General features: G+C 38.1%; 1 protein-coding gene across 1 annotated transcript in view; it reads right to left on the reverse strand.

Annotated features, from left to right (window-relative positions):
• PCED1B (PC-esterase domain containing 1B) overlaps window positions 1–12,288 on the reverse strand; it is a 156,712-nt gene that overhangs the window by 115,276 nt on the left and 29,148 nt on the right. The gene's annotated exons all lie outside the window — the stretch shown is intronic.

A 12,288-nucleotide genomic window follows, 5' to 3' on the forward strand; every position in this document is an offset into this window, starting at 1 on the left:
TCATATAATGTGTGATCTTTTATGACTGGCTTCTTCCACTTAGCATAATGTTTTCAAGCTTCATCCACGTTGTAGCATGTATTGTAGTTCATTATTATTATTATTATTTTTTGAGATGGAATTTCACTCTGTCACCCAGACTGGAAGGCATTGACATGATCTCAGCTCACTGCAACCTCTGCCTCCCGGGTTCAAGTGATTCTCCTGCCTCAGCCTCTCGAGTAGCTGGAATTACAGGCACTAGCCACCATGCCTAGCTAATTTTTGTATTTTTAGTAGAAACGGGTTTCATCGTGTTGGCCGGGCTGGTCTTGAACTCCTGACCCCAGGTGATCCGCCCACCTCAGCCTCCCAAAGTGCTGGGATTACAGGCATGAGCCACTGTGTCTGGCCTGTACTTCATTCTTTTTTATGGCCATAACATATTCCACTATGTAGATATACCTCATTTTCTTAATCCATTCATCAGTTGATGGACATTTGAGTTGTTTCCACCTTTTTTTCTACTATAAATAATACTGCTATAATCATTTGCATACAAAATTTTGTGTGGGCAAATGCTTTCACTTCTCTTGAGTATATACCTAGAAGTAGAATTGCGGGACCATATGGTTACTCCTTGTTTAACTGCTTGAAAAACAGACTATTTTCCAAAGTGGCTGCATCATTTTACATTTCCACTAGCAGCACAGGAGGATTCCAATTTCTCCACACCCTTGTCAACATTTGTTATCTGAATTTTTGTTTTTAGCTATCTTAGTGGGTGTGAAGTGGTATCTCATTGTAGCTTTCATTTGCATTTCTCTGATGACTAATAACGTTGAGCATCTTTTCATGTACTTATTGACCGTTTGTGTATCTTCCTTGGAGAAATATCTATGAATATCATTTTTCTATTTTTTAATTGGGCAATTAATCATTTTATTATTATTATTATTTTGGAGACAGAGTCTCACTCTATCCCCCAGGCTGGAGTGCAGTGGTGTGATCTTGGCTCATGTAACCTCCGCCTCCTGGGTTCAAACAATTCTCATGCCTCAGCCTCCCCCAAGTAGCTGGGATTACAGGCACCTGCCACCATGCCTGGCTAATTTTTGTATTTTTAGTGGAGACAGGGTTTTCCCATATTGACCAGGCTGACCTCAGATGATCCACACGCCTCAGCCTCCCAAAGTGCTGGGATTATAGGTGTGAGCCACCACGCCCGGCCTAATCTTTTTATTATTGAGGTGTAGGAATTCATATATATTCTGGACATAAGTCTCTTGCCAGATTGCAAACACTGTCTCCCATTTCATGAGTTGTCTTTTCACTTCCCTGATAGTGTTTTTTGAAGCACAAAAGTTTTTAATAGTTTTCTTTCTTTCTTTTTTTTTAAGAGATGCAGTTTCACTATGTTGTCCAGGCTGGTCTTGAACTTCTGAGTTCAAGCAATCCTCTCATCTCCCTATAATCCCAACACTTTGGGATTATAGGTGTGAGCCACCATGCCCAGTCAAAAAGCTTTTAGTTTTGATGAGGTCCAATTTATCTATTTTTTCTTTTGTTGCTTGTTGTCATACTAACAAATTATTACCAAATCTAAGGTCACAAGTATTTACGACTCTGTTTTCTTCTAGGAATTTTGTAGTTTTAGCTCTTAAGTTTAGGCCTTTGATCTATTTAGGATTAATTTTTATATTTGGTGTGAGGTAAATATATTTATTTATTTTATTCTTTTGCATGTGGTTATGCAGTTGTCCCAGCACTATTTGTTGAAAAGACTATTCTTCCCTCATTGAATGTTTTCGCATCACTGTTGAAAATCAGCTGGCTATAGGCATGTGGATTTATTTCTAGACTCTCAATTCTATTCCACTGATCTATATGACTATCCTTATGCCAGTACCAATACTGTTGTTTTGTAAAAATAAGGTTTTAAAAACACTCATGATTGTGAACTCCTATTCACAATTGCTTCAAAGAGAATAAAATACCTAGGAATCTAACTTACAAGGGATGTGAAGGACCTCTTCAAGGACAACTACAAACCACTGCTCCAGGAAATAAAAGAGGACACAAACAAATGGAAGAACATTCCATGCTCATGGACAGGAAGAATCAATATCGTGAAAATGGCCATACTGCCCAAGGTCATTTATAGATTCAATGCCATCCCCATCCAGCTACCAATGACTTTCTTCACAGAATTGGAAAAAACTACTTTAAAGTTCATATGGAACCAAAAAAGAGCCCGCATTCCCAAGACAATCCTAAGCCAAAAGAACAAAGCTGGGGGCATCACGCTACCTGACTTCAAACTATACTACAAGGTTACAGTAACCAAAACAACATGGTACTGGTACCAAAACAGAGATATAGACCAATGGAACAGAACAGAGCCCTCAGAAATAATACCACACATCTACAACCATCTGATCTTTGACAAACCTGACAAAAACAAGCAATGCAGAAAGGATTCCTTATTTAATAAATGGTGCTGGGAAAACTGGGTAGCCATATGTAGAAAGCTGAAACTGGATCCCTTCCTTACATCTTATACAAAAATTAATTCAAGATGGATTAAAGACTTACATGTTAGACTTAAAACCATAAAAACCCTAGAAGAAAACCTAGGCAATACCATTCAGGACATAGGCATGGGCAAGGACTTCATGTCTATAACACCAAAAGCAATGGCAACAAAAGCCAAAATTGACAAATGGGATCTAATTAAACTAAAGAGCTTCTGCACAGCAAAATAAACTACCATCAGAGTGAACAGGCAACTTACAGAGTGGGAGAAAATTTTTGCAATCTACCCATCTGACAAACGGCTAATATCCAGAATGTACAAAGAACTTAAACAAATTTACAACAAAAAATCAAACAACCCCATCAAAAAGTGGGCAAAGGATATGAACAGACACTTCTCAAAAGAAGACATTTATGCAGCCAACAGACACATGAAAAAAATGCTCATCATCACTGGGCATCAGAGAAATGCAAATCAAAACCACAATGAGATACCATCTCACACCAGTTAGAATGGCGATCATTAAAAAGTCAGGAAACAACAGGTGCTGGAGAGTTTGTGGAGAAATAGGAACACTTTTACACTGTTGGTGGGACTATAAGGTAGTTCAACCATTGTGGAAGACAGTGTGGCGATTCCTCAAGGATCTAGAACTAGAAATACCATTTGACCCAGCCATCCCATTACTGGGTATATACCCAAAGGATTATAAATCATGCTGCTATAAAGACACATGCACACGTATGTTTATTGTGGCACTATTCACAATAGCAAAGACTTGGAACCAACCCAAATGTCCAACAATGATAGACTGGATTAAGAAAATGTGGCACATACACACCATGGAATACTATGCAGCCATAAAGAAGGATGAGTTCATGTCCTTTGTAGGGACGTGGATGAAGCTGGAAACCAACATTCTGAGCAAACTGTCGCATGGACAGAAAACCAAACACTGCATGTTCTCACTCACAGGTGGGAATTGAACAATGAGAACACTTGGACACAGGATGGGGAACATCACACACCGGGGCCTGTCATGGGGTGGAGGTAGGGGGGAGGGATAGCATTAGGAGATATACCTAATGTAAATGACGAGTTAATGGGTGCAGCACACCAACATGGCACATGTATACATATGTAACAAACCTGCACATTGTGCACATGTACCCTAGAACTTAAAGTATAATAAAAAAAATGAATGAAGTACTGCTACATGTTACAACAGGGATAAACCTTGAAAACATTATGCTGGCCAGGCACAGTGACACCTATCTGTAATCCCAGCATTCTGGGAGTCCATGGTGGGAGGATCACTTCAGCCCAGGAGCTCAAGATCAGCTCAAACAGTCCTCCCATCTCAGCCTCCCAAGTAGCTAGGACTACAGGCATGCACCACCATATCTGGTTAATTTATTAATGTTTCTTTCTGAGGTGATGAAAATATTCCCAAATTGACTGTGACAATGGCTGTACCTATTTGTGAATATACTAAAAACCATTGAATTGTGCATTTTAAGTGAGTAAATTGTTGATATATGAATTATGTCTCAGTAAAGCTGTTTTTAAAAAGTGCTAAAATATAAAGCTTTTTCCTTTCTTCTGAAATCTTCCTAGACTTGCAGTGGTATTTTTTATTTGCTACTTAATGTTGTTCTGAATAAAGAAAAAATTAAATTAAAAAAACACTCATGATTAACACAGTCCAGGATCTCACAACTTTGACATTTTCAATAAATGAATAATTAATATTTAGATTGGCAAATAATTTGGCTCAAATGATCTAACTACCTATTAAAACCTTATACTATACTAGTAATGAATTATTATAAAGTTGGGACAAAATGTATATGACAAAGACTCATTTTCTTATCTGATGGTGTTTTTTGAAAATTAACATCTCAAAATAAAATATTCAATTTTGTGACTAGAAAAAAACTCTATGCCAATCTATTTTTTTCAGCAGATCAAAAAACAGACCTTCACTCTTTCCATAATAAAAATGTCACCTTTCCCATACTGTCACCTAGAAAGTATTTGCTCCATTAAATTTATTTGCAGACCAGAAATAATTCAGTTGCTTTGACAGACTATGTACCTTTCCAAAAGGAACAAATAATTATTGGTGAGGACAGAGCTTATCAACATCTTTTTTGTAATCAAGACTCATCACACTCAGGGTGTGTCTGCAAATATTTATATGAATTTTGTATTTGCCTTCCAATTACTTGACACCATGTAGATATGTTGATAGTAAAGGTCATTTTAAAATAGGAACATGTTGAGAAAGTAACCATCATATTTTGAAACAAAACATTAATGTGATATGCTAGTAGAAATCATGAAACAATTGAATCAGGAATATTTTCTTGTTCTATATACCTTATTTATTTCAAGTTTTCATTATTCTAACTAGTATAGATTTCTAGTGAGCTAATTTAAAGGAACATAGTTTCACTAATGTGAAGTAAAAGCTAAAGTGCCCTTAGATGCCAAAAACCAATCCATACAATTTCTTTGGATCAGAGCCTGGCATAGCAGTTCACTTTGTTGTATACAATTATTTTTCATTGTGCATATTAAATAATTTACACATAAAATAATTATAGGAAGATGTAAGACATGTTAATTTTACAGGGTGTCTCCAATCTGCTATAGACCATCATCATGTCATTACCTCACTTAGAGAATAAATGGTTGTACATTAGGTGAACACAGAACTTAATCTCTAAGACAAGGAGACTACATATCACCTTTTTAAAACAGCAAAGTAACAAATTATTTTCTAATCTGAAACATTTCTAGAATAAGCAGGGGAAGAAGAAAAAGAGGAGGGGAAGGAGAAGAGGGAGGAGGGCAAGGAGAATGGAGGGAGGGGAGGAGGTATCAAAGTGTTCATACTGCCTTCCTTTATTGAAGCAGTTTCTGGTTGTACCTCATGAGTGTGGCTACAGCTTTAAGACAAAACCTTCTGTGTTTGTCCACCAAAAAAGTACAAAATGAAGGGTCCGGATAGTCCACAGACATTGCGGGAGGGGCAGGGGAGCAAGGAGGAAAGAAACCACACTAGCAGGAGTGAGAACCGAGTGAAGATACCATGCAAACGTGGTTTAATGTCGTTTGGGCAGAAAATAAAGGAGCAGCAGACCCCTTCAACAGTTTACCACCGTAATTCCCCCACCATTAATATCAGGATTGAAAATTAGGCCTAACTCAAAGAAGGCTGACACTCTTGGTTTTGGTAAGATCCTAAAATCACCATACATTTATTCATTTATATAAGTATTTATTGATAACCTGTGTCCAGGCTTTATTATATACCGTTTTATATACTTAGATAAACAGGTAACATCCTGTTTTACTCAGACCCTACTGAATAATTTGCTGTATTTGTTCTTTATTATTTTTGAAAAAGATACCAACTTTGGAGTAACTCAAACAAGTTATAGTTTTAATTTGCATGTAGTCTAACTTCCCAAATCTACTTCCCACCTGTATTTCCAGACTATGTTATTAAACCTTGTTTAATGGACAGCAGGAAAAATGAAAGTGTAGTTTCCTAAAAACGTGCTGTGTCATGAAGTAAGGTGATCACGATGGAAAGCCAGATGCTGCCATTAGCTAACTCTTCAAGGCTTACTCTGAGGCCTGTACCTTGTTGGCAGTCTCTGGTGTTGGGGACCTTCATTCCTGCTCCAGCTGGAGGGCTTGGTGCAGCAACCTTAAGGCTTCTGGGCTAGGAACATCTGCTTTATCTTAAGAAAGCTCTACAGATCAAGCAGTAGCAGAAGTAGTGGGGAGGCAGCCTCCTCTAAACAACGGCAATGTAATTTTGAACTAGAATTGAGGCATGTGCATATGTGCTAAGAGCCAGACACTGGGCTGTTCCCAGGGGTAACGTTCTCTGTCTCTGGTGCAGGGGTGCTAAGGCGACAGACCAGAGTGTGGAGAAAGCTGCATGTCCAGCTTTGACAGGCCAGATTTTAATGAACTGAAAAGCCTCTTTCCAGACTTCAAATATTTCTGCTTTTAAGTCATAAGTTGGACTTGAGGCAGAGGGCCTGAGTGTGAATCTAAACTCTATCACTTACTTTCTATGTGGGCTCAGTTTCCTCATGTGTCAAATGGGAGAGATTAGCATCCAACTTGCAGGTTTGGTGTGAAGATAAAAGTGTAAAAGATAAGCCTCTAAGTGGCACATAGTGGATACTCATGAAGGTGTGCTGAATCTGAATTCTGATAGCTGCTCTCTCTGTACAAGTGTGCTCCTGTGTTATGGCTTTGCATCTTTCCCCAAGCCCAGTAAATCTGTAGTCAATTATATAAGTCCTAGATTCCCATCTGGAATCACAAGAGGAAGAAAGAACTATGCAGACATACAAAGGGCTTCCCCACTGTGTACCTCTAAATAAATTATGTGTGTGTGTGTGTGTGTTTTTTTTTTTTTTTTTTAGATGGAGTCATGCTCTGTCACTCAGGCTGGAGTGCAGGGGCGCAATCTCGGCTCACTACAAACTCTGCCCGCCACCACACCCAGCTAATTTTTGTATTTTTAGTAGAGACGGGGTTTCATCATGTTGGCCAGGCTGTTTTTGAACTCCTGACCTCAGGTGTTCCACCTGCTTTGGCCTCCCAAAGTATTGGGATTACAGGCGTGAGCCACTGTGCCCAGTCATGCAATTCTTAAAATTACATTCTTAAAAAAAAAAAATTGCATTTTGGCTACACTTTGGACATACATGGTTCTCTGCATACAGGTCCCACAGATTTCTGATGCAAACTAAAAGGCAGTACAAATCTGGTAAAATCTGATTGTCTGAAGCCTCTCAATCTTTCTCCTCCTTTTGGGAGGTGGGGGTAGAACAGGGGAATAGGATTTGAAGCAGGAGCGTCATCAGTATGGAACAATGCAGTATAAAGCATGAAAGCTGAGCAAACAGTCAGATCTGGACAAGCTTCTTTCTCTTTGTTGTCAAATTTGGAGTAAAAAATACCTCGTCATGTCATGGTTGTGAAGATTGAACTAAATCATGTATGTAAGCTGCCTAACACTGTGCCTGATACATAGTATATGTTCAAGAAAAGTGAGGTATTTTCATTCCCCTTCTGTGATTCCTAAATTCAGAGATTTTCCCATCTTCTGAATTTCCATAGCCGTCTCTGATACCATATATTATGTCCTCACTTGTACAGTATTATGTAATTGAGTATAAATCCTCTCCCCTACTTCTTTAGAGCAGGGACTCTGTCTGAGCATCTTAGTATATCCCAGAGACCAAACCCAATGCCCAGCTTTACAGAATGAATAAGACATCCCCAAGTCATTGGGAGGGGATTGTGTATGTTTTTAAATAATGCTAGTTCTGTTGTCCAGTTTTTGGTAATAGATTGTAAAGGCAAGCCTAACAAGAGTGAAGGAATATCAGTTAAGAGGAAAGGAAAGGAAATTCCATTTGCTTTTGCACACAGCAGGGCAGTCGTATGTGTAAGGGCTGACATGCCCAAGAAGCTGTTACCGCTCTCTGCAGGCTGAGGCTCTTTACTGTAAAAATGAAACTTTAGTCTCTTAGCTGAAGGAAGGAAGAACTTGAATAATCCCAGTACTCCCTGGAGCCCAGGGAAGAATTGAAGAGTCTTTCAAAGGGCATAAGAGAAAGGCAGGTACTATGTCTATTACAAACACTGGCAAATAATGTGACCTTACAGAGTTTTTAAGAGACCACACATTGGAAGGCATCATGGTAAAATAATGTATCTTGGAAGTAGCTTTTTATGACAAACACTCAAATTTCTAATTACTGAGGTCCAACATAAAGATTGTGATTAAAATCACAAACAAAGCTTCAGCTAAAATCACCGTTTTGTTAAATAGAAACAGCCAGGGAAATAGTGAGTGGAAGTGGTTGCTTCATTTCCTGCACTAACATCATGGAATATGGAGAGATACATTTTCCTCCAGGATAGAAACTTAATGAAGTATAGAGAAATTTGCTAAGAGAATCTTATTAAAATGGATCTTACTTAAAATTCTAAAGCATAGCTTTTAGTCTTTAAACAATCAAGACTCTGTATTTGGAAGTCATTAGGAAATAAAGCCACTTTTCAGTGGACTGAGAGGAATCCCCTGATGCAAGTTTGGCAGAAGTTTCCCTTGGATAATAGATAGGGAGTGTATCAAGTAATTCCAGATTTTATGCTGTGCTTGGTGCAGTATTGGCCATAGAACAAGTGTTAAATAAAATAATAGCAACATATGACATGGAAAGCCTGATTGATTCTCCTATTCTTACTGCTAAACCCACATACCAGATGGTAATAAACACCCATAATCAAGCACAGAGCTCACGTGGGCTGGGGGTTGGCAGCTCTGAGTCAGGTGGGCTGCCTTTTCTCTGGCCCTCTTATGGAGGGGCTACACGACCCCCACCAACAGCTTATGAGGGGCAGTGCCGGTGCCTTTGAGCGATCAGAGAACCCATGAATGGATAATCCATGAATGATAATGAATTCCTTCAAAGATGTACAAAATGACATCAGCAGCCTTTACCATGAGAAGAAGCGACTTTCTAATAAGATCTGTAAATAAACCGAGGTACCTCAGATAGAACAAGCACAGTTGGTTGCTTATGAGACACTTGGAAGTATTTATTGACTCTTTAAAAAAAATTTACCTTGAAGACATTATGCTGAGTGAAATAAGCCAACCAAAAGAACAAACACAGAACGATTCCACTTAAAAGGGGTATCTACAGGAGACAAATTCACAGGCAGAAAGTAGAAATGTGGTTGCCAGGGGTTGAAGGTAGGGAAGAATTGGGAGTTTTTTTTTAATGTGTTTGGAGTTTCGATTTTGCAAGATGGAAAGAGCCTTGTGGGTGGATGGTGGTGACAGTGGCACAATAAAGTGAGTGTAGTTAAGGCCCCTAACTGTAAATTTAAGAATGGTTAAGATGGCAAATTTTGTGTTATGTGTATTCTACCACAATTTCAAAATATGTAAATAATATAAACATAAAAATCTAATAAGTACTTATTTCTTCTGATGATCAGTGAAAACCATGGTGATCTTTCTCCCATCATAAAATTATAGCAGATGCATTTTGAAGCATTTAAAGGCAGTCTTCCAACACCCTAATATAGGTGTTGGTTCCCCTAGAAAGTGAGCTCATCTAGGACAGAGTGATGTTGTTCTGATCTTTATGTCCTTGTGGCTTTGTGATCTTTATGTCCTTGTGGCTTTGTGATCTTTATGTCCTTGTGGCTTTGTGATCTTTATGTCCTTGTGGCACAGGTCCTTGAAACATGAGAGTCATAGCATCCCTGGGCTTCTATTATTAAGGCAACCCAAATATTAAATAGACTCTTCAGTTGTACCAAAAATCAATTTTTCAGAAATCAGACCACTTACAAAGCAATTGAATTCAGTGGGAGGAGAAATGTATTTCTCTTTGAGATTTGAAGTTACATACATCAAACTTCAAAGAACACCAGAGCATTCTTTCATGCTGCATATGGTTTTTGAACTGAAGAGCTCAAACCTCTGGTGCTATGACCTCATGTTTCCCTGCAACTGTGATGCGGGACATCAAACTTCACGTTGGATCAAGCTTTGTGTGTGTTTGTCATTGACTCAGCAGAGAAGAACCTGATCAATAATCACCTGAAAGAAGACACTAGTTACATCTAAAAATGAAGCTCATGTTTGCATGATCAAAGCAGCTTCTCAGGGAACCTCATACCTTTCATTGATTGTATTTCTGATTAGTGACACAGATGGCTCCCAAAACATTTCTTACTTGAAATTCAAGATGAGGCTGCTTCTCTTACATTTATAGATTCTGCCATGCAATTAAAGTTTTATGGAGTACCTTTGTGTATTAAGGGTTTTGTCTCCCCAGTAATGTCTCCTAAGTCACTTTTGCAGTAAAAATATCATATTTTATTAGTAAATTTGGGCTAGATCCTATGTTGAACACACTGTCTTTGTTAACCACAAACTGTTACCAAACACTTCCTGGGTGAAATATGTTTGCAATTCATAATTAATTGATTGGCTGAATTACTATGGATTGTGTAAAAATTATTTATTGAAGTGGAACCCTATTGCGCTTTCCTCTTTGTTGACAAAAGCTCACATTACGGCCTCCAAACACAGCATTTTTGTTTTTAACCTCAAAGTGGGGACAGAAGAAGTGGTTGCTGGCTGTCCTCTGGATTAGTGATTTACAGGACTAATTGTCCATTCATTTTACCCCTCACTTCATCCAGTTTTCAGCTCAACAAAAGCACATATTGTTTCATTTAGAGACATAATCCCCATAGGAGGAGAGGAAAAAGCAAGAAGATTCATGAATGATTCTGGCCACTAACAAACATCTTCCAAGCCAACCATTCAGGCCAATTCTAAACTCCATTGCTGTGTGTGGGAACATGAAGTAGAATCTCCATTTTACTAACTTAAAAATCACTAAAGAGTTTGATATACTGCCCAAATTTCAACATGGTTTAGAATCATAGAGGTGTTTACTACAAGGGATACCAGAGATCATCATGTTCGGTGATTCCCATTCTTGGTTCCATATGAAAATCACCCGAGGCACTTTTTAAAAGTGCTGATGCATAGATCCTACTCCCAGAGATTCTTATTTAACTGACCTTAGGATGCAGTATTTAAAAGTTTTTTTTTTTTAGTTTCTTAAGTAGCCTTTTAAAAAAGTTTTTCAGGTAATTCTATTGCACCCCCTTCTCTCCTTGCACAGGCCTGGCACATAACTAGTTTTCAATGAATATGTTATAAATGCATGACTGAATAGAGATAAATATGAGGGAACACATTATTTCCACATATGGAATTTTATAGAGATGGAATAAAATAAAGAGCCAGAAACAACCATTACAGTTTTTGAAGTTTGAAAATTTCTGAAATTCCAGAAACTTCCCATTTTCTTCCTAAAATGTCAAATCTCCTCATCATCACTCTAAGTCTCTTTTTCCCAGAATCCTCAACTAAAACCACCAGGCAGGTGTAAGATACAGACAAAGAGGGATGGCTTTGCCTGTGAAGACTTTTAAAGACAATAATAAACCAATTAAAACTAAAAAAAAAAAAAAAAAACGTTTTTCAAGTACTTGTAATGTGTAGCCAGGGTTGAGAATCACTGATATAGCTCAACTTGCCACCTGCCTCCATTTACAGAGAGAGGAAGGAAAGTGGTTTGCTGAAAGTTGCAAGAAGACTGGCAGCAGTATGCAAGCAGGGACTTCTACATTCTAAATCTAGTACTTGAATCTTCTTGAAAATTTCTTCTACAGTATTCTGCCTCCAATTCTGTTCTTTGGAAAGTGCAAAAACATAAGTAGAGTACTATCAAGTAGGTGATTTTCATTCAACCTAGAATAATTCCAAATTGAGATTAAAGGCCATTCATTTCAAGACCTGAATCATGATTAATCCAAAAGATGAAAGAATTCTATCTGTGGTGAGGACTCTGCCAAAGGAAGACAAACAAAAGTCAGTGTGCGCCCCAAAGTATTACATACTTGTAAAATTATTACTATTATTTTTTGTAGAGACAGGGTCTCACTATATTGCCCAGACTGCTCTCAAGTAATCTTGCCTTGGCTTCCCAAAGTGCTAGAAGTACAGGTGTGAGCTGCCATGCCTAGCCATTAAAATTAAACAGATTAATCAGAGGCATGAAGTTTAAAGAAGAGAAGAAAACAAAATGAAATAATAAGAGTGGTTGTAATGAATGCTGGCCTTGGACTGATTC

The sequence above is a fragment of the Gorilla gorilla genome, chromosome 10 (genome assembly GCF_029281585.2).
Source record: "Gorilla gorilla gorilla isolate KB3781 chromosome 10, NHGRI_mGorGor1-v2.1_pri, whole genome shotgun sequence".
Taxonomy (NCBI): Eukaryota; Metazoa; Chordata; class Mammalia; order Primates; family Hominidae; genus Gorilla; species Gorilla gorilla.